At 28.9% G+C, this 25,249-nt stretch overlaps 1 protein-coding gene across 2 annotated transcripts in view; it reads left to right on the top strand.

Annotated features, from left to right (window-relative positions):
* The first annotated feature begins 350 nt into the window (after positions 1–350).
* Positions 351–25,249, top strand: part of LOC107165899 (CD109 antigen-like) — a 97,085-nt gene continuing 72,186 nt past the window's right edge. Inside the window, exon 1 of one of the 2 annotated variants that reach the window (XM_015514334.2) lies at positions 351–602. The gene's annotated coding sequence lies outside the window, so the exon portion shown is untranslated. The remainder of the gene's footprint in view (positions 603–25,249) is intronic. The other variant, XM_015514335.2, reaches the window with a different exon arrangement.

Here is a 25,249-nt window from a genome sequence, read left to right on the forward strand (position 1 = left end):
CAACTTCGTCATAGGTGCTTACTTTTTCAACCATAATAAATATGGTTATGTGTGTTATTATTAATCGTCTATGCACCAGTATACATATAATATTAATATATACTTATATATCTACAATATACCTCAATATATAGATACACCTGTGCATGTATCTAACACGCACACGCACACACACCCAAGCGTGTAGACGAAACGGAACTGGTTTGGATCGAGATCGTCCCCTCCACGACTCCACCCGTGTCACGATCACTGCTACCACGCCACCACCTCCACATCAGCACCACCACCGTCACGTCCACCTTCCTCCCAAAAACACCAAAACCGTGTAATGACTATAACAGACGAACCGTGGTCGTAGTACAACCACAGCTCGAAACAGTCTTCTGAAGACGTCGCGCGCGTGTTTGTCGATATCATTGCACATCCATATCCACAACGCGTGTTTTCCACCAACTTAGGTCGTGTCCGTAATTTTCACCGCAGTTCAGCGCTGGTCTTGCACTGGCATTCGCCCTCTACGAAAATCACGTCCCAGACGGTTATGCGCTGCTGTTAGAAGCGATCGATACGACCACTAGCTGACCAACCACGAGAAACAACGAGTAAGTCTAATATTCTTATTATTTCTTGTTCTATTCGTCTTATTACGCAATTACGCACGCGCACTTTAGAATTTATATCGAATATATTTATATATTACTAACCAGGTGAGTAGGCATGGTAGTCTCGTAGTCTGCCAGTTATGCAAGCGAGGCGTAAAGATGTTTTATTGTTTTCTCAAAATAATTAAATAAATCGCCCCTTTTTCGAAATTATCTCTGTGTAACATGTATTCAGAAGGTACGCAGGGTTTTTACGACGAGCGGGCGGTGGCAATCGAATCGTTGCCAGAGTCTACGTGAACTCGAAATTCGTCATTTTTGGAGAAAGGATTACAATATAAAATATATAAACGTCGGTTGCCTTTAGTTGCAATGCACTCCCCTTCCCCCTCCTTATACTCGGTCACTGTTTTCATTCCCTCGTGAGATTCTGACATAACTGGATTTTTTATTTTTTTTTTTTACGATTTCCAACGAATGTGAAGTTTCCGACTCTTCCCTCGACTAGTGATCCTGGTTAGAAATTGTTTAACTTTAAAATATATTATTTTGCTATGAAATCACGTAGTTTTTTATAACTCTTAGAATCTTAAAATATTCACTACCAAAATAAAATTTAAAAAAAAATAGTATGAATATATAAATTGTAATTTTAACGAATTTCAGTACTCGCTACTACAAAAACCAAACTTAAACACAAATAATGTAAGTTAGAAATATTACCCAATGTTTTGTCTAACGGATTAAACATTTTTAAGTTCGTTTTGTATAGACTGTACTTCAACACGATTATATTATATAAAACGTAATATTTTCAGTTGTTTATTAATATGCAATATTTTTTTTAAAAAATAACTGAATAAGAATTCGTATTTTAATAATATAATATAAAATGACAACTTATTTTGTCAATTGAAACACAAATTGACGAAATATATACTATATTCAACTAAAGTAACCCGTTAATAGGTATACGATTTAAATAAAATGATAAATGTTTAACATTGCTATTCATTTAAATTTGCATTGGTTGGTAGTTGTATAATTTTGTGATTTTATTAAGAAGAAACTTAAAAGTGGCTGCAAATACGTTATCTACAAGACATAGTCGAGTCGCGATAACTCAGAACATTTTACAACTCAATTTTTGTTTTTATTCCGCAAGATAAATTCGAAAAAGGTATCTCGAAACGAATTTTTATCCCCCTTCAACTACGAGTTATCATGACTTGAGTGTATAAGGAATCCTTAGATTTATAATTATTGTAGTTAATTATAATTTTGGTTTCCAACGATATTATTAGATCTATAACATTAGCGTATTAGAACACCTATAATTATGTTTATAATTATAATTATGTTGAATTGTATGAATACTTCATAAAAATCATAATTTAGTTGTTAACAAATTAATTATTATTTAGCTCAAAATAAAATATTGTTAAATTTACTGTATGATAGATTCTTCATTTTATTATTCATGAAATGGAATGAGTCTTAGTTTTTTTTTCCGTAAAACGATAAGAACATTACCTATGTTTTGGTCAATATATTTTTAAAAGATCCTTAGTTTAAGCGTGAGCTATTTTTATATACGGCTTACAATCAATAAAATTATCATTTTTATGCTTCCAAGGCTATTGTTTAAGTTTTGAGTATTTATTTTAGATTCTGAACGAAGTAAAGAATTCGTTGATCTTACAATTCTGTTTTTTAATTTTACATCTCTCAATTTTTTTCCTTTATCAAAAGCGGGCTTTAGGCTTAATGACTGGTAACTACCGTCACTGGTAACAAATTATATTTAAATTGTGTTTTGGACACATTTTCATTGAGCATAACTAAAAATAACAAAAAATTGAAATACATTTTTATGATAATGTGTGATGGTATAAAAAATAAAATATTGAATTTTCATTTGTTTTTTGTTTAAAAATATTACATACCTATTTAATTATTCAAAAACAGTGACTATTTAGTATTTAATCAATTATCTACGGTTCTCTGACTTGCAGGCTTCTCTTTGAAACCACCAACCCGCTCACTGCGTCTCCGCACTCGTCTAATGGTATAACGCCAGTTCCAACGTCACCCGATTATCATATTATTATAGCGTATTATGAGAAATAAGAATCGTACATTATGTTGCCCCATAAAAATCACTACTCGATTGTCGTCCGTTATTATTGATAATAATTATAATAATAACGATAATAATAATTTGTTTGTCAACACGCGTCGTCCGAAACAATGACGGACAGTGATAAATTGAACCTGGAAAATTCATAGTCTTACTCTTGGGATGTAATGGACTCCACGTCCGTGTGCGAACGTATGCGGGCACTTTTTTTAATTATCGTTTTTCTAATTTTTAAATTTCTCAAATTTTGAAAGTAAAATTACGGAAAAGCGACCAGTGGTGGATTTGATGGGGGAAGCGTGGCGATTTTTTTTTTTACTTGAATTATAGCGCCGTATGATAAAATGAATATGAAATTCATAAGTCATTTCCAACTTCAAACATGTATATATAAATTATACAAAAAAAGATACTTTTTTAATATGAAAATCGAAAATGTGTATTCAGTTATGTCTTTGGATAATATGGGAAAGAAAGCGATTGCAACATTTTCAAAAAAAATCCATATTCGGTAAAAAATTATACAATAATAAAGTTAACTTTTCACAGTCTTGTTGTTTGCCGGGAGATGAACAAGACATACCTCAACCGTTTATTGTAGTTGGAGATGAAGCATTTGCTTTACGTACTAATCTTTTACGGCCTTTCTCTGGAAAAAGTCTGAACGATAAAAGCGTATATTCAATTACCGCCTATCGAGAGCGAGACAAAATATCGAATGTTCATTCGGTATACTTTCTTATAAATGGAGAGTATTTCATACCACTTTATTAGTTGAACCGAATTCCACAATCGCAATAACAAAAGCGGCATGTGTTTTGCACAATTTTGTCTAACAAAGAGATGGGTACTACTCTGAGGATGCTCAGACTTGTAACATGGAAAATATAACGCGAATAAATGGAGTAGGCAATTCAACAACTTATGCAAAAGATGAGAGAGAATATTTTGTTAATTATTTCAACAACCTAGCTCATGAATTAAGTTGTCAAAACAAGCTGATATGAAATTAATGTATTATGAAAATTTAAAGTGTGTGGTACACTGGTACATACTTAAACATATTATTATAATTTTATATTAAATATTTGCATATCTTAATTTGTAATATTAATTATTAGTTTGTACAAATACAGTTTAATAATATTCAATCAGTTAATCAAATTCTAATGTATAAATAAAATTATATTAATCGCTTATTTTTCGCCTTTGTTCATTTTCTTCAATTGTTTCAAAATACTTTTTGGCTATTTTAGTTCAGCTGACATGTTTGTCAGCAACTTTGTTATGGTATAATTTTGATTCTATATAAATTGGTACGTATTAATATAATATATATTGGATAATCATTCAAAATAATTGAAATAGGTGTAGGTATAGCTATCATTTTTATAGGTATCTATTAACCAGTTTTAAGCAATATAATGAAAATAATAGTTAGTTAATTTAAATTATAACATTATCTTCACATTGGAAAAATGGTACATTATATTATACATAATTACATTGCTAAAGTCTCTGACTCTCGAAAAAGTATACATTTTTTTTTAGTATTTTAAGATAAATAACACAAAACTTACATATATTCCATATTATGCTTTCCTCGTAAGAAACTTCAATAATAAAAGCTTCGTTGTCGAACATTTTACATGAACTACGTGAATCATCAATGAAATGAAAAACACAAATGACGAATGAACTCGTAAAATATAAAACAAATGCGACTACGTTTCGGCGGGTAAAATGCCCAATGTGAATAATAACATTGGAAATACTTGGTTTAATTTTTGAGCGTTCGCGCGATCAATCGCCCAAAATTAAACCAGCGCGTATTTTATCAGTGTGAATATAGCCATACTAATACGGCTGTTTTATTTTGAACGATTAAATCGCGACGTTCAAAACGCACAGAGACGCGCGTTCGAATCGCCTAGTGTGTAATCCACTTAATAATACAGATTAAAGAGTAAAGACTCTGGTGTAATTTATTGATATCACTATAAGTATTATTTTATATTTTACATCGGTATCCAGTAGATATTTACAGTACATCTTATGAATGTAAAATGGCGTTGGTTCGTCGAATATCCGTAGAATGTAAAAATAGCTTAAAATTAGTTAAAATCAATATAGTATGATTGTGTATAGAAAATAATAATATATGCAATTGCGAAAAGTTTCAAGTAACTCCCCATAAATATTTTTGAAATTAAGTACTTTGTACATAGGTATATATACTAAAAAAAATTTAAGGAGATATAATTTTACGTTTGAACATCAAAATATGAACTTGACTCCTAAAATGTGTGTGTCGAGTTAAGATTAATTGTTATGTTAACGTTAAGAGTTTTTAGAATTCCAGTTAAAAAAAACGTATCCAAAATCTAATATTTTTCAAGTTCAAAGTATGACAATTTAAATTAAATTTTTTTTACTACAAATGAACAATATAATTTCAAATCGTGATTTTACGAATGTTGTCAAATCTTGAAATCCTGCAAAAACTTATAACTATCTGTAACTATGTATTTTAAATGTTGTAGTAAAAACACTTTTGTTGATTACATTTTTATTTTTTAAGCTTTTTTTGTATTTCAATCAAAAATTGTATCATGCACAAGAAAAAAACAGCTGAAAATTTCAAATATCTATGAATAACTAAAACGAGTCAACATTTTGAAAATTATATCATCTTTTTAGACAGCTTGTATAAATATTTGGTGTAAAAAGTCTATACTTTTCATTTTTGAATAAAAACAAAACGAAACCTATTTTGTCGGATTCGTGTGTTGTAATATTTTTCCTAATTATTTTGAATTTTTATTATACCAACTAGATCAAATTTACTATCAGAAACCATCTTATTGTAAGTTGAAGATTGAAACATTTTTAGTTTTTTCATAATAATATATAGCATCATTAGTTATACAAAAAAAAAAAAAAAAACATAACACCAATATCCTTTTTATTAATAGGAGCTGAGCTTAGAATATACAATTGTGGTTAGTATTCGTATCATTTTTAAAACTTTAAAAATTTACATATAAATTTAAAAATAAGATAAAATTTGATGTTTTTAGATTTTGAATGTTAGAATATATTGTTTTAGTCTGCTTACACGATTAATTATGTTTACTAAATATAAATTTAATGTTAGAAAGCCATAAAGTAGTTTATAAATATTAATGTTTTCTAAGAATGGGAACAAATGAAACAATGTTTGTTTTCAACAATCTATTTTGGACAATAAATAGAACAGCTAGAAACTGGCATTTACCAAAAACTAAAATATTAAGGACCCTTAGGAATTGTATTTACAAAAGAGAAATGTAAATGGTAGTCTTTTCTAGTTTATAGCCAGATAATCCCCCCAAGCTGTCAGATTAGTCCCACCCTCGTTCTTACTGTTTGCTAACGACGATAAAAGGAATATTATGTACTCTTAAATGTACAATGGTTGCTAAAAAGATATCACATTCTTAAAATTATTATATTTTTTATTATATTACCTACGCAATATAAAGTGAAAAAATCGAGTGAGAAAATTACCTTTGTCATTTTCGACAATATTTCGATATTAATATTGTTGAGAACCACTTATTATTATTATGTTAGATTGTAAAATATATTTATGCAGTTAGCTCTAATTCATCATCACTTTAATGTATTTGTATACAATAATTTTTCTAATTTCACCGCATAAAACAATATTATTATATTTTGTGCCATCACGATGAAAGAAAATTGTTACTGTGGAGATAAATTCGTATATTACCTAAATACATATAATTGGTTGCAGACCTAACAAATTTGCATTTAATGTAGTAATAATTACATTGTTATTTTTCCGTTTACCTTGTTTCGTTTGGCTATTTATAGCATACGTCATCAGTCATCAGTTTATCATTCATGGTTACTAATATCACTACCCAAGTATTTATGTAGAATATTATATCCTATAATATATTCATATTATATATCATTTATGTTATTATCATTTAGTTGACCATAAATTAATAGTTTTTATGGTTCAAAATAAATGTGCTACATTCATGATGTCCAACGATTGTTGGTGGACAATACCTAATACGAGACCATAATTTCGTACAAAAATTCAAATTGTTAAAAAAACACGTATACTCACAAGTATTCTTGAATTTATAAGAGTTTTCTTTATTTTACACCTGCCTACATTTTCTTTATCTAAGATGTTTGTAATTTAAATTTATTCACAGTATAAAAAGATAGCGCACCTACTTATATTTGTATGACTGTAATTTTTTTTAACTTCCTCACAAATGTGCAGTATAATATGTAGGCAGTACTACCGTCAAATTGTTTTGGTATAACATTATAATATTGCCATATAACCTTCAAACTTAATATTTATCTAGGCGTGTATCTAGGCTGCAAGGCTGAATAAATTTTTATTTTTTCACCAAATAAAAAAAAAATACGTTTAGAAAACTCTACCTACGGTTCAATTTATGAATATAAAGAGATGTTGGCCAAATTAAACTACTTAAAAATTATCAAAACTGCATAACCTGCCCATTCTGAATTGTTAAAACATTTTTGTGGATCAATAACTAAATGGTGTTCCATAATGATAAAAATTAATCTTTAAAATTATTTTTAGTAGTTGTAAATTTGAATATAAACGACTTTTTAATGATTAAAAATGTTGTTTCATAATAATTACTCTTAGTCATAATTGTTATTATTTATATTTGATTTTATACAGACGCAATTTAAATAATTTTTACTAATAATTTGTACTTAATGGTTTGTATATTCAGTTAGTTGTAATTTATAAAGACTGTATTATTATTATTGGACATAATTTGAAAGAAAAATACCCTAAAATTAAATAAAATCTTTTTTTAGTTTAATATAATTATACTTAATGAAGCGTGAATAATTTGTACATTTTAAACTAGAACAATAGGTCTTACAAGAATAAGTTACTTTATTTTTTAACTCTGCGTTGTATTTAATCTATTCCATGACTCGAAACACAATAAAATTGTTTGCTCGCCATTCATAATATGCTTGCCTTTATTATTAAATAAGTGTTAAAATATTTGAAATAAAATCGTTTTTTAAATTAGCAGTCTGTTTGTTTTAGGGGACAATTCTGTTATATAGTGTAGTTTATTATTTTTCTGCATAGTTCATTTATTCCGTACAAAGTACAGATAACAAATAAAATAGATTATGAGATAGAAATGTGGTTGACTTACAAGAACGATAAATTCAGAATTTATCTGATGTGGCCATTAGTATAATCGATAGGCGTACGCCTTACGACATTTTATGTCTAATATAGTAATTGGACAAATAGTTATATGTGTATATATTTTACACTAATATAATAGTCACATAATTATAGGTCGATACGGATGTGAGGCATCGTAATTCGACCCCTTTAAATGGAAATCGTGTGACCACCCTTTATATAAACGGATACACACCCAATACACAGAGTGACACCAGCATCACCGAGTATAACATTTTATATACTTATACATACACCGTATGACGGTTCCTCGGTGAGGTTTTATTTTTATCGGGCTTTAAAGAAGAAAAAAAATTATTTAGCTGTTTCTGTTGACAAATTTTATTTTTTTTAGAAAAATCAATGTTCTCCACTCTTGCCGACAAAACATGATGCGTATTCTGTCCATCCTATTGTGAAACTACAATATTTTATAGTCCTCAGATATTTAAATATTTTGTAATTCAGCTATGCTATTAATAATTATCAAAATGTGAAGATCTAATTATCTTCTAAAAATAGATTTTCTCAGAGGAGAAAAGTTTTTTTTTTCCAACTTAATATTATTTAAAATTGTGAGTACAGCATGGTTCACTATGTGCTTTCTAAGGTAGTCGTTTTATTTTCCAGTGGGTGCAAGCTTACGGTTATTTTTCCGTGACCAAAATAATAATCTTTATTAAGAGTTCTTGGTACGCCACCTACATAGGTTCAAAAAATTTATCCATGTCATTCTCCGTGAATTTTATTCCTCATATTATACTTCTGCTTATAGGTTCCCTATTTATTTTATCATATTTTTATGTTTTTTTTCTTCCAATCAAAAAACTGCTCGTATTATTATTACCATTATTATTTTGTTTCGTTTCGCCGTGACAATGACAATAATAAACGGTTTTTTTTAGTCATACTCGTATAACGCTCGGCCTTGGCCCCAAAACGTCCATTTGTATTCGTACGCAGCGCGCCGCCGCCTACGATGACTCACGCGGACTGTCGACTGCACCCGTCGCCGTTGCGTAGTCGTCGGACCGCGTACAGATTTTCGTCCGCCTCCTCCCATCAACCGCACCAGAAGCGTCCCGTCTGCGATGAGGATTTTCGCGTCAAGTACACATAATTGCTTCTGCAGCGTAGTCTTCGTCCAGACACAATGACAGGCAGAGACGCTGAAGTGTCTTAAATCTTCGAACAGAAAAATCCACTAGTTTCCATCGACCCTCCCCCCCACCCACAACTACATAAAAAACAAATAGTTTTTAGTTTTTTACATAATTTCACGAAAAATGTAACTACACAGTTGGTGAAGAACGGAGAAACGAACATTTTGATTTAACTCAATTAAAAGTTATGAGTTTTTTTAATGAATTCTATGAAATATTACAACAAAATTACAAAATTTCTCGTATTTATTTGTTATGTTTATAATTGGGAAACACCATTATAATATTAATCACTGTTTATCAGTAGTGGTTGGTATACCTATGTATGCCAATTTTTAGTCTATATATTAAACTGTTAATTATATAATAATACTTATCGACTATTAAAAGTATAACTTATAATACTAGGTGTTTCTAATGAGAGATTTCCTACTATGTTATCATTAGTTCATAGTTTTTCTTTCTTTTCACCATAATTATTACTTATTGTACTCCCCTGTATATAGATTGTAATATCTCAAAATAAAGTCATATTTAAAAAAAAAACTTATTGGTATACCGGGAGTGAATTTACGCGTTTTTGTTTTTAACATAATTCGTGTTGTCTACCTATTTTTAATATATTATAAGATAAATCTCTAGTGTGATCTTTAACAACAACTTTTTCTTTGTCTTATATCTGAATAATATCTTATAATGGATTCGTTTCTTTTCAACTTGAGTAGTTGAGTTGCCGTCGTTGCAATGATATAGACATAGACTGTTATTGATTACCTTGTTTGTGGAAAATAATTATGAAAATGTATTTATCATGTCCCTTTATAATACCGGGCTGTACGCATTTATCACTTTACCAGCAATTATAATATTACTCATAATTATAAAGTTATAAAACTGAAATTATATATACATTTTATATGATTTTTTTTTTTTTAACATCGGGATTTGTGTTATAGTTGTATAATAAGTACTTATTGAATTCACTCTAGCCATTTATACACTTAGTTTATTTCACTTAGTAATTTTCTCATTGCGTTCGCAATTATAGTTATTAAAAAATGTATTTTTCATGATTTTAAATTTACAGTCTACCGTAAAATTATAGCAGATAGTTAATAAGTAGCATTTTAGTAATTTAAAATATTGATTCACCAGCATATTTTTTTTGTATAACTGTAACATTCGATTTTTATTTTTTTTTTCAATCATCGCTTTTAAAATGGATATATTTTATTCCATGGCACCAGATATTACTTTTTCACTCTAAATTAATTATATACCTCTTCATGAGTATATAAACGTAAACCATGAAAAATTTAAGCCTCTTTTATAGTAGGTACACATGGTAATATAGAATATATATTGTAATATTGTATATTATAATAAAAACAGGATAGATTCTACGTAATTTCGATACACGGCCGTAATTGCTTTGTTAGTTCATATATTCATCGTTTCCCAGAATTTGTGTATAAATGTACCTCCTGCCCTCCTATTTGTTTTGCTTCGTATTCAAATATAGTTTAATAATATACAGTGCACGTCCCCTCATGTATTATAAAACAATTTTCACTGAAAATACCATGTTCATTAAATATTGAAAAAAGAAAAAAGTTGGTAACCACACATGATAAATCATTGGATAGGTATGAAAAACGCTTATGAGCGGAGACAATCTGTCAGCCTGCATTACTAGGTACATTTTATGATATATTTACATTATTACCATTATTTGGTGGGTTGAATTGATATTTTTTTTCGAAAACAATACATTAATATTATTCTTACAAACTTTACTGTATTACCGTGTGACCCAGGTATAATAGGTAAAAATAGGCTATACCGTAAAATATAATGGTACCCGTCAAAGATTCAAGTTTGAACAAATAATATTACAATTATAATTACAATAAAATAACTAAAATTGTTATTTTTCGTTCAAATATTTAATTTCGTCCAAACATAAACTTCAAATGTCTATAGTGAAAATGCTGATTATATATTTTTCTAGTTTCTTTAATTCCAAGATATTGGTAACTACTTATGAGAAACTCTATATTAACTTTTTAAACCTTAGGAATAAACAATTGAAGATTTTATAAATGTTTAACTACAAAATGATTTAAAAATTTTTATCATTTGCCTATATATCTGTAATATTTAACTTCGTATTATGTTATAAAGTTATTAGATTGACTTTAGAATTTTAATAGAATTTTCGTCCACATTAATAGAATGAAAAAATAATGTCAAATATCTATATATAGTTCAAAAACAGCCAAAATATTTTGAAAAATATACCATATTCGTTTTTAAAATTAAAACAGCATTAGACAATGATTGAATCGAAAACTAAATTGTTAATTACCTCGTTTTATTCAATTATTCATGAAGAATCCTGGAAATTTTTTCCTTATGACCTAATATGAGCATAGACCTAATCCAAATTATTATCAGAAAAGGTAGTTGAAGTTGAAAATTCAATCATTTTTTTATTATACTTTTTTTTTTTTTACTATTTGATATACACAATCTTTACAACGTAGTACAATAAGTATATTTGATACTATAATGGTAACATGAATATTTTGAATCAAGAAATCGCCCATTGGTGATATTTGGCTGGGAATTAACGATATCTAGACTCTAGAACTTCGTTGTGATTTTTTAATTTTTTAAATATTTATTATTATTTAAAACAACTCACGGTAATAGTTCCTTTTTAGATGATGCCCAGAGCTTCCCGATATAGTTTGAGCGTGAGGGTCTTTATCAATGGATTTTGGCGGGTTTGTAGGCGATTATGAAAGCGTTTATTATGAAATCTACAGCTTTTTCTGTCATAGTTTTCATTATGAGGTCTTTATGTAAGGTATAGTTGAACACAAAAGGTCGATCATCTGTAATTTTCCTAAGAGCTCTGGAACTCTAATATTCTGGAACTGTTGGATTCTATTGGTATTAGATACTTTTGCAGTAGGTACCCCAAAATTGAAAACCATAGGTGTACATTGGTTTTAGTAGTGTTTTATACGTAAGAACTTTAACTTTTAATTTAGAGTGTTTATAATAATAATTAAAAAGTATCTTTAGACAAAAAGAAATCACATCATATTTTTGATTACTATCTATAATATTATATTTATGTATATTATACACATGTATTTAGACAACATTTTTTCATTTTCCCATTATTTTAATAATATTATAGTCTTCGTAAAAATGAAAACATTGACTATATCAGGCGTTATATTTTTTAACGATTTTCTTCAATTGAAACAAAGAGAACATTCGATTATAAAGTGGTTCGTAAAAGTGAAATGAGTCTTTCTATTTAGCGTTGTCATGTTGGGAAAATAACTGAATGTGTTCGCTTATTGCGGTAAAAAATAACACGCAAGTTCTAAAAGAAATAAATATTTTATTTTATTTTTAACAAACCAACTCATAAACAACTAGCCTTGGTACTTTGGCAGTAACTAAATACATTACTCGTGCTATAAGTTATAAGATATAACCATATCTACTCAAACATAATCATTTCGGAATTTATTTTTAAAAAAAACAACTGGCGTACGTTTAATGTTTTTCTGGTAAATATTATTAAAAGTGGATGTTGTATGTTCTATTTTATTAGGTAGAGCAATATTATTATATTATTTTGTTCACTAAAAAGTAAAATTACGTGCCTAATTCGAATAGACAACAGTTGAGTTCGAAAATAGTGATTTTAAATTAGCAATATTTGAAAGCATAATAAAATTGATCCGGATTTATGTATAGCCAAAATAAAACTCATAAAAACATTTCAGTAAAAAATAAAAACAGTCGTGCAATATGGCTTCTCAGCCATCTCTTACGACGACAGAAAACACGATACTTCCTTAGTACGCCGTGCAGGACACTATACATACGATTATCTATTATAACGATGTAATATAAGTGTTGATCTTCGGGACAGCAATGATTTTAAAATAACGACAATTGACACAATTTAGTTTTTAAATTAAGTAAGATATTTTTTTAAATAAAAATATGTATTAATAAATATATTTAAGATTAAATAAATTAATTATAATTTGCCTGAAACTAGTTGATATACTGGAAACATACCTATGCAATCCTGTGATGGGCTACAGTGACGAAGTACACGACTTACCTACCAGTGAGATGACTAAGTCTGTGAGCTCACCCAATACCCGTATTTATATGCAGCTGTCTAGTTATGATAATTAATTTTACTTGAGTATGAACAGAGATTGTTCGTATAAAAAAATGAGACGCTGATTATAACAATTTATTTAATATTTAGCTACGTTTCACTAGTTTTTACATATAAAATATACCCATCGCAATATCACACGCGAACTATTAACTATAATATACTCATAATTTACGTTTTGTTCAATATAGGTAACATTTTATATTAATTAAATATATTATTTAATATGTATAACCTAAATATCTATAAATAACGGTGTGTCGATACGTGTAATATGCATAAGTGCATACTGTAGACATAGGTAAAATAAGGAACACGGCGATCTTGATTTGCAGGTTCAGCTGCATCATGTACCATAATACAATATGTGGATTTACCTAAATATATATTTTACTCTATATAATAATATAACTGGACTTGAATTTATACGTAACATGTATAAATACATATAGTATGTGTCTATATTATACTATGCTGCTCGTGCAGTGTGCGTAGTCTATATTCAATTTTATTTTTATTTTTTTTGTAATCATATTATACGATATATATATATACCTGCATCACGTAATGATTATCCTCTACCCACACACGTACGCGCGTGTATCATATATAACTATAATAAAAGTTTATTTCGCTCTTAACGAGTTTGTTTCGAATTTTAATTTCCAAACGGCATCTTCCTACGTAGAAATCACATATATAATAATAGCGTACAGTAATACATAATGTAATCTATCTATAGTCAGATATAGTTGTTAGTAGAGGTTTCGTTTTTATAGTTTTTATCGCCTTTGTAATTAATTAATTGTATATTGTGCCCACTGTTCCATTTGCATAAAAGTGAAATAGGTAGTATTTAATAAAAGTTTAGGGGACGAAAGAGAAACGCTTGAAAATAAATTTAAATAGATACCGAACAAAAGGAAACCGTATAATTGTATAATATAATATACCGCACTGCACTGTATAATCATTATACTATAATGCATATGATCATTAATAGGTCATTTTGAACTCAGATTCTTAGATTTGAGTATTTGAAATAATTTTATTGAATATTAAACTGCGTTTTTTCTTTATTTATTAAAAATTATTTTCACCGTTTGAAATGCCGACCAGCAACAATGATATCCCGGTGCTTCCGACAATCTGTAAATCATTATATAATAATATGTATAGGTATAGAAATATACGGTTACAATAGCGCCGAACTCAGGATTTTTTTGTGAAGCGAAATCTAGAATAATTGTTTACCCACTCACCCACCCAAAATGTTCAGCCGTCTTGTATGATATAAAAATACGAGTAAAAATACACACAGTGGCTTGGTGAGGCGCAGTCGTACTCTCGATCTGTGGAAATTCACTGAGCATACGCACCGACCGCATTTGCTAGCTCCCGGATGGGTGACTACCCGGGATTTTTAGCTTGCCCACGCATACACAAACACGTGTTACAATTCTATTAACTCAAAAACCTACAAACAAAAATATATAAAAAATAACCCCCACCGTACCACCCCACACCCAATGGCCTAATGTTGCCGCGGGTTGTAATAGTTAGTTTAACTTGAATTCATTAGAACTTGGTTTTCAACTGATCCTAGTTTAAGTGATTGGCAGTTTTTCAATCTCAAATTTGTTGCGGTACTTCGGTAGGACTATAGAAGACTTTACAAGATAATCTTGCCTGTTAAGAGGAGATAATCTGTGGTAATAAGTTGGTTCGTGTCGTTCGCCGTTCGTAACCAAAATTGACCCATAAAACGAAAAAATTGGAAAATAAATAGTTAAAATTATTTTTACTTGTACCTATTATCAGTGAATCTCGACAGTGTTAGTACGGTATTAGTTCAATAATACGGAGAAAAATCTGCAGCAGTGCCCACTGGCTAGCTGGCTAGCGAGTTGTTTCATTATTATCGTGTAGAGTGACACAGATCTCAAGGTATTGAGAAACTACCCTCCGTCATACGATAACGATTTTATTTATATGCAAACTAATACCTAAATATCGGCTACACACTTTATGGTTAGACAGTTAGTTGAAGACAGATGAGTATCAGGTTGAATACGTGAGTATAGATATACCTAAAATTCTGATAAATTGATAAATATTAGATTATTTTCAAACCATAATACTCAAATAATATACACCCAGGTTTGAACCATTATAGTAAAACGGGTCCTAATAAGGGTATCTCGTTATTTTTATTTTTTTCACTATCACACATAATGCATTAAAAATTGCAATAAATACATTTCCGTCTGTTGGTCTACCACTGTGGTGCGCCTATAATATCGTAAATATTAAGCTATTATTACTGTGGATGGTAAGCGGATTTCCACAACTCCATTGTGTACACACATCGCAATACGATATTGTGCAGAGGAAAAGAATAACATAAAACACACACACACATACAACAACAAGCTCGTGTGTTCGTATAAAATGCAAATACCGTACGAGAGGTGAATAACACGCGCTAGTGACCAGTCGTCATGTACGAGCTCGCGCACTGGCGGTCACGCGCTATTTGCGTTTTGTGCTCTTCGTACAACCATCGCCACACACTCCTAGCGCAGGTGAACGCGCTTACAATTCGAACTAACCGGACCTCTTAGACAAGTAGAAAACGGAGACCGACGTAGTTTTTCTGCTCCAACGTGTAAAGAAATATTTTTTATATTTGCATTGAAACGGGTTTTTTATTATTATTATTATTATTCTACCATTATTACGTTAAAAGTTTTAAATATACCGAGCAACGAAACCATTATTATAAATATAATAATAGGTATACGTTAACTACAATATAATATTATACGTGTCACCTGTGTATTACCTATATTGGTTATTACCATTGATTAGAATGTATGTATATTATTATATGTAGGAGGCAGATCATTATTGATTATCATTTGAATTACCGTGAATGAGGTAATACCGTTAATTAATATCATTAATGCCAAACATTAGAAGAACATTAGGCACTGTAAATATATAAATTTAACAACTATATGGCTAGTAAATCACCTTGTCATAGAGGTTTAATGTGTACTACTGCAGGACTAGTAGTCGGTAGACAATGTTGATAATTTTACTAGTAGCAATTTGAAAAGACGCTGCACAGTGCACAGAAAAATCTGTAGATAGCTGATATTTTGTTACAATGCTCTGTATATGCAATGTGATACTACTATGTTTACAAATGTTTACTTATAACTTATTACTATTCAACAAGAAGGACGTTATCGCCATTTTCGGTTTATCGCGATTTATACAATAGGTACTTACCTACTATAAATATTATGTATGATGGACGGTTATTTTTTACTTAATACTGTACGATTGTCGAAATATTATAGCCATTATAGGGCTCAAGAGTAAACTATTGTTAGAACTTTAAAAATTTACAATGCCTATCAGTTTTTATTTCAACAAGTTAACTCAATAAACATTTTTATCAGAATTATCAGATTATCGTCATTATCTACAAAATATTACTTATTTCTTAATGAAAATAATAATCATTAACGTTAATCCCTTAATTTTTGTTTTGATGGTAATATTCATTTTTTACAGTATTGCGCCCTCTAGCGGCTCTAGGGCTTTGGATGCCTCCATCCTCCTCCGAGAAAAATATACATTAGATTATACATCTTTATAACATTATATTGTTTTGTCACAAAGATATTAAAATTATGTAGATGGTTTTTTTTTTTCAAAATTGATTTTAATGTTATGTAATATAGAAATAACTGTAACACATAGATAGTTGTACATGATAAGGTATGTGGCAATCGTCTGGCAGTTTTTCGAAAATTGTTTTTAAATTTATAGATATTAATATATTATTGAGTAATGATTACGTCGGTTCGTCAGCCGTCCTTTGATCGATAACAACGATAACAATAATAATATGACTTTAGAGATTGCATTCTATGGCATGAGAATCTCGTTTACAGTTTAGTACTTTAGTCTATTCAATTTTGCTGTTGAAATTCAATTTCATTTGTTGGTATATTTGTTTTAATATAATAAATACTTATTTCGAAAAAAACACTCAAATGAGTCTGAAGCTGGTTAGATTTTAATTTGATAGGTACATGTTTAGCTATAAATGTGAATATAATCATAAAATAAAAAAAAATAAAAAAATAATTAAAAATTAGTTGTCATTCTATACATATGTGTAAAGAAAGCAGGTTAATTTAAAAGCCCTCTCCTAAACCAAATTCAATATTTCCATGGATACCAGAAAACTACATCGTGGTAACCGAAAATTATTTGGTAGCCTGTTTTCTCTGAAATCGCTTTTCCGTTAAAAAACGATGCAGCTTTCCCTCCTTCACCACCCAAACATTTTGTATTATTAAAAATGATACAATCGAAATGTTCTTAGTTATTATTTTATTACGTTAATATTGTTAGTATGCAAAAAAAGGAATTTTACAATGTTTACCCAGAATATTTTGATTTATTATATCATGTAATATTATTATATATCACGATTAATTTCGTTTTGAGTTTTCATGAAAATTATTAGTTATTATTTATCATATGTATGCACATACAAAAATATACAAACAACAATATACATTGTGTTGATTTGACGTAGTGTCTACAGTAAAAATATGATCAAACTACAATTATTTTTGATACGAATGTTTCAAATACTAAGTATAGCAATTTCACCTATTAAATACAATTGTAATTGTAAGAAGTATTCTTATTTATTTTGATGTGGTACTTAAAATTAATCTGAGAATAAAATTTCCTCAAAAAATACCCCGGAAAAAACCCTGACCGTAGAGGAGAAAATCCTCAGAATACAATATTACCCTCGCAGAATCTTTCACATGAAACTGATTGAATAAATATTTTTAAATCGTTTGCTGCATAATTATCTATTAATTAATATTAAATTAAAAATACATAATTTATGTAGGTGGTGGTGATGAAATACTTATGATTTAATTTAAATATATTATAAGTCCTACAATTATTTAAAATTAAGAATTAATAAACATCAAACTTTATATTAATTAAATTAAAAAAATAAACTACATTTAATGGTTAAATAAATTGTGTATACAGTTTAATTAATGTATATAATTTTAAAACATTTAAGATAATATTTTGTTTTTTATCATGATACACCTATAATTCAGTAAAAAAATTTAATCGAGTCTTATTATTTTTATAAACTCTAATAAATATAAAGTTTTACTAGATTCATTATTCAAAAAATTTAAAAATAAAATATTTTTATTAATATATTATTACATACTTATATAATATATACATTAATAAAAAAAAAATCAAATAATTGTTACCTACCTAATGTACTTAATGAATATGGTTAATTATTATTCAGTGAATTATTTAATTCGAAAAATGTATAGAATATTTATTTTTTAAATTAAAATCTGGTATAATTTTTTTCGTTTATCCCGGTTTGGAAGTGTTTTTATTGTTTGTATTTTATATTGATCAAATTATAGACTATATTACTTTACTAAAATTGCTTATTTATTATTGTGTTAATCAATCTGACGCAGACTGTCATACAATATTTATTTTTCTAAATCATGGGTAACAAATGCCCCAGATAATTATAATAATATTATACAACACATTACACGATTGGAATTTATCTGCAATCGGTTCCTACATAATGTAATTTGCATTTTTATATTTTCCCATTAATTCGAAGGGTGTTTTCAATTAGTCTCTGAAAACTTACCTATACCTGTGGTGAATATTGAATAGATTGTGTACCGTACAGTGGTCAATGATGATATAAATAAAAACGACGAAAATGTTGTTTAGAAGTATACCTCAATATGATTTTTCGATGGAACATCGGAATATAATATAGTTAAATTCATAATCTGCTTTCTGTTTTTATCTCATCTTTCGTGAAAGGTATACAAATGAGAGCATTTTTGGACCATGTACGTTTGCTGTCTACAAAATATACAATAATATTCACTATATATACAACATACTGCACAGACAACGTACCTTAGCTGTTTTATAAATTTGACTAAAAAGCCATAAAGCAAAGTAAAATTATCTACTCGAGGAAAAATAATTATTTACGTTTACATAACCTCATAACAATTTTAATATGTTTACCGTTTACCTATACAGGCTTACGACAACGAAGAAAAAAAAGGTATACCTAATATTAGTTCTGTACCTAATTATAAACATACATTAATGTTATTGAAACTTCGTTTAACTTAAATTTTTACAATAAAGTAATCAGTATATTATACATAAGCAATAAGCAATCACCGTAGCAAACTTTAGTAAAATTATTTTTATTTATTAATAATCAAGTAATGTGTGCATTATTAATAGAAAATCAGTTTTTAAAATTCAACCCATTGCAGATTTAACACGAATAAAATAAAACGAAATTAAAAAAAATTGAATGTCTATAAACAATAATATTCCGGATTTGAATTCTTAAATTATGGATCATGCAATAATGGACCGTGTAGAAGAATGCATTTAACGATGCATCGTACTATTACCAATAGTCTACCATTAAAAAATGGAACACCCGAACAGTATTAAAACACAAAAGCTGACCTGCAAAAAAATAACGCGTGTCTTATGTTTAAAATAAAAATAATAATCTCGGATTTTATAATATACATATAATACATATAATATTTGTAATATTGTTTGGCCCATTTGCAAACGAACCGGAAAATTGGTTTGGAAACCGTGGAGTGGACAAAGGAAATGACAGCACTTGCAGAGAATTCTGGTGGCCGAGGGCGAAGTATCCAAGGAATTCGACCGTACAATAATAATAACAATATCATAATAGTACCATAATATCATATACCGGACAGCGGGACCATTTTGCCACACTTTATGCTGTGCAAGCGTGCTCCGCCAAATCTCTTTCAATCAGGCGCTCAAAAACAGTTCGACCGGAAATATCCATTGAAATCCTATTCGGTAAACCACACGAATTCACGTCACTATATTTTACGTATACCTAATACGTAGCATAATATTATAATGTAAACCATTATGCGTTATTGACGCGAGTGGCGAGTCCGTGAATGTTTCAAATTAACGGCCATGATCGATAAAATGTATTTCCCTATACGTTCTGTGTATGTTATTTACACTATATATACCTACGTAGAGTAGTACCTATACCTATGTTAAGCTATAAGGAAAAATAATTTACAATTTTTTCACCACGTAGATTTTTGAACACCCAAAAATCATCTTTGAGTTAAATTCCATATTTCAAATCTCACCATTGAGAATACTTTTTTACGTGATTAATATTAAATAAATTTAAATTATAATTATCGTTTACACTGCAGTTTACGGAATTCTGAATTTTGATAAATATATGTAAACCAATGGTGGTTAGTATGTATGGCGATAAAAATATCTACGACATATTTTCTGAATAATACTATATCCCTTTATTTTATAATTTTGCACAGCGATGATTGCAGTATTGCATATTATTTTGGAATTAAATTTTGTATTTTGTATTAAATTGTTATACACATGCATGCATAATTATCAAAATTGCATGAAATTAAAATTGGATAGGATTGGTTTTTTTTCAAATAAACGGAAAGAATAAATTATAAATATAAATATGATATTTGTATTTATCATTTAATGGATAACATATACATATATATGAAATCATATACAGTCTCTGTTATAAATATGATAATTTTTCCATTTAATTAAAAATAATTATTTTTATACTTAATGGTCAATAGTAAAAATACATTGTGGTAAACATAAAAAAAACATAATTTTTGAAGTTGTTCAACAACCTGTAAAATCTTTTTAATTTGAAATAGCATTTTGGACTTGTAGCTTAAAAATTAGGTTAGATATAAATACAATATATTTTGTGTTGTTTTACCAGTTTGATAGATAATCGATCTGGTACGAAATGTATCTACACAAAATATGTCATACGCTTACAACATATATTTAAAAATAACATACTTTTAAAGAGTTTTTTCTGTGTTTATACACACATATCTATATAAATGTAATTATATAGGGTTTATGTAATTTCGGTCATAGTTAGTATAGTTACCGTATTCACCAGTGTAGTTCTGGCAATGATTTATTTTAGTATTTAAATATTACATTTTATACAACATAAATATTATATATAAATGATAAAATAATTCTAAATTGATGACTACATTGTTTGTACTTAGAATATAAAATTACCGAGATCGGGGCTCCATCTGTATGGCCGAAGTGAGGCTTTTGTATGCCGTGAATTTGAGTGTTTGGCTGGCACACGATACGTTTTAAGAGGATATTATATCCGCATGTGTTGTCTCCATCTTATACAAGTGCGTAACAGCAATTTTTACGCTCAGCAGATCACGTGTAGCTCTGTTAGTTTAAAATGTAGAGTGAATTGACCTCTTATAAAAATTAAAGGCAACATTATTATCGAGGGCTTCTCATGTGCTGTTTACTCGTATTATATTTTAGTATTAAAGTGAGTTATGCGTATTTTAAAATTGTAAATTGTATATCTTAAAATATTCATAACTCGTTTTAAAATTAAATATAATAAAAAGCCCAAGAGAAGCCCTCGATAATAATGTTGCCTTTAATTTTTATAAGAGGTTAATTCACTTTACATTTTAAACTAACAGAGCTACACGTGTTCTGCTGATCGTAAAAATTACCATGTTACGCACTTGTAAGACGCGCGGAGACAACAAATGTGGGTAGGACGTCCTCTTAACTACAATGATTAAGAGGACGTCGTACCCGTAGGTATGTGTTACCTCCGTCTTACATACGTATTACGTACGACATGTGTGGCACATTTTCGTTCACCAATTTAATTAGTGCAGTGCTTTTTAATTTTGATATTAGAGTAAATTGACTTATTATGAAATTTTAAGGTAAGATTATTATATAGGGCCCACGAAGGCTTTTATTGATATGATTATTTTTAAGTAAGTTATCAATGTTATGATCATTTTAAAATGTACAATTTCAAAAATATCATTACTTACTTAATAATAATAATAATAATATTAATATAATAGCCTACGTAGTGCCCTCGATAAATAATCTTACCCTTAGACTTAATAATTGATCAATTTACTCTAATATCAAAACTAACAGCACACTATTGAAACTTGTGAACGAAAATTTGTTATATCGTATTATGTGTGTAAGAAGAAGACAACACTTGCGGGTGTGACGTCCTCTTAATGAAACGGTTTTTATTTCATTATTCTTTCCCTTCCCCTCTGACCTTCCCATCGAATTACAAAAAATGGTTAGGTATATCTTATATATGACAAGAAATGACTATTAAAGATGTTTTCCACCATTTCTGTCCACTTCTCGTATGTTTTTAGTAACTGGTACGATATAATGTATAAACATTTAACGTAATATGTGTGTCTCGTGTGGGCAAAGGCGGCCTCCATAACGCCAAGCTTGTCTACGAGTTGCACAATAGATGCTGCGTAGTGCGTGGGCAGTCGATTGCGTTGTTGTTGCCGCGTCCGTCTCAACGATGACTGGACGATCGGTAGTTCTCTTTGTGACTTATTATTTTACTATTTTTCATGTTATTTTTTTAACATTATTTTTATTATTATTCCATTCATTCCGATGACCATCATACCATAGACATGCAGCACGATCACAATTTTATAACGTTTTCAGAACAGTGCCCTGTGCACGAGACGATGGATATAAATATATAATAATATACACTTCCGGGGTTGAGAGGCAGCCGGAGGGCACTGCTACGGAACAAAAAAAAATAAAAAAATACTTTGGAAAGTGTTGGCAGAGTATGCTCGATAAATTTCAATAATAATAATAAAAAAAAAAATAGTATTAATATTTTTTAAAAGACATTACTCAAATAATTTTTTCTCGTGGTGGTGTATTTGAGTATAATGAATGGGCAATGACACTTTGAAAAGTTTCAAAAAAATAATTAACGTAATATTTTTTTATTTTTTTGTTACGTTCTATCATACGTAGGTATACATGAATATAAACAAATTCCGTCATATTATAGTAACGTGTAACGAGTCCGGATGAGTTACATTCGCATTCCCTAAAGTCGCCGACGAGCTTTATTACATATAATATATCATATATGAAAGATATTACATGGGAATTGGCGTGTAATGAAATATGACACACCCACCATAATAATATTTCCATTTACAACAATTAAAATAAATGCAACCGGGCTTCTACAGTAACCTGTTTAAGCTGTTGACATAGTTGTATACTGTAGTATAAGGTAATAAACGTTAAAATATCGGCTTTAAAAAGTTTTAAATGTATATAGCAATAAATTTGAATGTAATACGACAACTATTGTCACGATGTTTTCGCTATAAAAATGTTTAATCTTATAAGTTACAATAACTATGCAAAAATACATCTTTGACCTACACTAGCACACTGCAACAGTGCAGTCAGACGACTTGATATAATAATGATATAACGATATAATAATGATATAACGATATAATACGGCCGTCCGTCCTACATCATTGATGATGACCTTATAAACGCTTCGATTCGAAATAAACTTCCCATTGTTCTTGGTGGCCAGCAAAGGCTGTCGAATGTTGATAAATTTCAATACGACTATTACGACTTATGACTAACGAGGTAGGTATAGCGATCGATGACAATGAAATTCGTTACTATTTCATGATAAGTAGAACTGTAGTGATATAACTTGATATACTTTGTATTAATTTTTTTATTGAGAACCAAAAAAATATTTTAGAAAAATAAGTATACCCTAACACAAAAAAATGTAATTCCTTGTATTAACCATAACATTGAATAATCATTCTGTAAATCCAGGTTATAGGATTTATCGTTATTTTTTTTCGGTTTGGTCGTCGGACCGCCGTTCAGAGAGCATGAGTAATATATATTGTTAGTGTTATGATTTATTATTATTATTATTATAATTGCGTCGGTTGGATTCAAAGATAGAAATTCCACCTCCGCTGATCTTTAGACCTACACGGGTTTCTAAATTCAGCGTCATCGTCATCATCACTGTTTACAATATAACATACGCGTGACCTGCAGTCACCTGGTTCTGTTGCTGCCCACGACTGAATTGTCAAACAAATGTGCTTCGTCGATATAATGATATAACTATGTATGTCAAAAAAATGATGCATAAAAAATTGAATAAAAATCGCTAACATACAAAAAAAATATTGTTTCTAATAAATGCTTTTAAAATAAGAAAATGCTGCTAAAAATCACTTTAAATGTGAAAATTAGTTCAAAACTACTTAAATTATCACTTTGACAAGATTAAAAAAATCATAGTACTTTACTAAATAATTAGAAAACTAAAAATAAAATCGGCATGATTGACTAAGTTTTTGTGTTATAATTCTGAATAAAAGGTTACATGCATATCTTCTGTACCACACTACAGGAACTTAAATTTAGTTTGAGCTAAATATTAGTGTATTATAATTAGCATATTTTTTACATTAAATATTTTCGATATTTTTGAGTTATAATATAATATGTTTTGAGTTCTGTTAAAATATTTTTGTTTCTCAATTAAAAGTAGGCTTACAAATATCGAAAATAATTTTTTTATATGCTTTTAAAGTTTAAATGTTGAAAAAAAATAATAAATCCATAACGTAAATAATTTATATGATTCACTCCTTTTGCACATATTATTTATCTTTAAACTTAAAATTAAAACTTGTATTTCAGTAACCTAATCAATGATAAATTTAAACACTACTTTTTTAAGTGATGGATTTTTTTGATTTT

This window comes from Diuraphis noxia, unplaced genomic scaffold (assembly GCF_037042655.1).
Source record: "Diuraphis noxia isolate RWA-SAM2 unplaced genomic scaffold, SU_Dnox_SAM2 contig0001, whole genome shotgun sequence".
Classification (NCBI taxonomy): Eukaryota; Metazoa; Arthropoda; class Insecta; order Hemiptera; family Aphididae; genus Diuraphis; species Diuraphis noxia.